Genomic DNA, 2273 nt, shown 5'->3' on the forward strand with positions numbered 1-2273 from the left:
TAAAGCAGGGGACATGGATTTCATCCCTGGTCTTGGATGATTCCACACGCCACAGGGCAACTAAGCCTGAATGCCACAACTGCTGAATCAGAGTTCTAGAGCCCACCGTCCGCAACTGCTAAAGCCTGCACACCCTGGAGCCAGTCCTCTGCAGCAAGGGAAGACGCGGTGATGAGAAGCCTGAGCACCACAACTAAAGAAAGCCCATACACAGCAACAACCAGTGTAGCCAAAAATAAATACATTTTAAAAATCCTTTGAAATTTTAACTTGTCACAGAAATCTAATGCTGATAGAATTAGTTTGTGTTTTATTTGCTCCCTTCTTACTCCTGTTCATAATGCCTGGTGATTTTTTTAAATATCAGCCTTGCCCCCATTACTCCCCATTCATCACGGAAAATCCTCCAGGCCCAGTGCATTTCTCATCTTCCCCCAGGTCTCTAGTGCTTCTCCCTCCTGTAGAAGCTCCTTTCCACTCTGAATTTCTTTGCTTTATGGTCTGTTCCACACATCAGACAATTTTATGTGGCCTTGTTTTTTATACAACTTTTCCTATGTATGATGTATTCCTCCCACTTCCTATAAATTCCCCAGAGTGAAGCATATCTAATATAGACTTTGTATCTCACGCAATGCTGATTGAGGTTCAGACTTTCAAGACAGAGCTGGATAGATCCTGGGAACTAAACCTTTCCTCCCAGCAGCTCAGAAAGGGAGGACATGCCATCCGGGTAGTCTGATGAATTTCCCATCTTGCTGACGAACATTCAGAAAAGTAGGGCCTCTATCAGCCTGAGCTTGAACTTTCATTTTGACTTGGGGGGTTATAGCTGGAGTTGTCTGTCTGGCATTTTTCCTAACACTTTCAAATGTCACATTTTAGCATCTAGTAGTCACTGTCCTTTCCTCCTCTTCATTTTTAGAACACTCAGAAGAGTTTTTGCGTTTTGGAAAGACCCCTCTCGCTCCCCAGCCCTGAGTTTTCTGCCTTTAGGAGGGTGGTTCTTGAGGATGACTCCCCAGAGCACCACTCGGAAAGAACGCGAGCTGCTCGTGCTGTCACATGTGTGTCATGTGCTGTGTTGCAGCCCAGCCATGCGGTGCGTGCAGCGGCCAATGCGACGTTCAGTTAAGCAGGCAAGATGTTGGCAACCCCAGAACCTTCTCAAACTTTCACTTAGCAAATTTTCCTTTTAGTTTCTTTTTAGAGCCTCTTCAAAACACAGGTGAAAGTTTGTATCAGAAAGGGAAAAAACATGAGTTGTGCTTACAAGAGTTTTGCCAAACATATCATTATACTTGGTATGTGTGCCATGTTTTGATTTTCAATAAATACAGAACTTCTAAAATTTCAAAAATACTTTTAAACTCTTTCAAATTTAATAATTTATAATGTTAAGTTTAAAGATAATTTTTCAGATTTAAATTGTTAAATGTGTTTTTCAAAACCTTTCAAATACAGGAAGAATATAATGAAAATAAAATTGCCCTTGCACTTATCACATAAACGGAGAGAGTTACTATTATCACATACCACACAAATTTTATAGTTAAAAAAGCAAAGGAAAGGAAAGGAAGGGAGTAAAAAAAAGGAAGGAATATCAGCTTTTAGATTTTCTTCTCAAACCTGTTTTAAAAAATAGGACTCTATGGAAAGTAACACCAAGAATTTTGAAAGAAATGACAGATATACTGTATTCTTAATAACACTTATACCACCAGGAGTACCATTGCTGTTTCTGAATATCACAGTGTTTCAATGATCAATAAGTTTACAGAGCTCTGGTTTCTGTATCACAGAGGACAGATGTATATGTATGTGTGTGTGTGTGTGTGTGTGTGTGTATGTGATGCTCCATTAAATTGTGTGTCATCCCTGTGCAGGGGCCATACTATCTTTCTCAGTATCTTTCCAATTTTAGCATATGTGTTGCTGAAGCATTTAAAGTATTTTTCAAAAGTCTTATGTGAAGTGTGAAAATCACTCAGTCATGTCTGACTCTTTGTGACCCCATGGACTGTAGCCTGCCAGTTTCCTCTGTCCATCATGTCCATGGAGCTCTACCCATGGAGTGGGTAGCTGTTCCCTTCTCCAGGGGATCTTCCCAACTCAGGGATCGATCCCAGGTCTTAGCCATCACAGGCAGATTCTTTACCATCTGAGCCACCAGGAAAGCCCAAGAATACGGGAATGGGTAACCTATCCCTTCTCCAGGCAATCTTCCCAACCTAGGGATCAAACCTGTGGCTCCTGCATTGCAGGCAGATTCT

General features: G+C 41.4%; 1 non-coding gene across 1 annotated transcript; it reads right to left on the reverse strand.

Annotated features, from left to right (window-relative positions):
- Positions 1 to 1841: 1841 nt before the first annotated feature.
- LOC138081559 (U6 spliceosomal RNA) lies at positions 1842 to 1944 on the reverse strand. Its single transcript, XR_011145019.1, has one exon. It is a non-coding gene; the product is annotated as a U6 spliceosomal RNA (small nuclear RNA).
- Positions 1945 to 2273: the final 329 nt, after the last annotated feature.

The sequence above is a fragment of the Capricornis sumatraensis genome, chromosome 6 (genome assembly GCF_032405125.1).
Source record: "Capricornis sumatraensis isolate serow.1 chromosome 6, serow.2, whole genome shotgun sequence".
Classification (NCBI taxonomy): domain Eukaryota; kingdom Metazoa; phylum Chordata; class Mammalia; order Artiodactyla; family Bovidae; genus Capricornis; species Capricornis sumatraensis.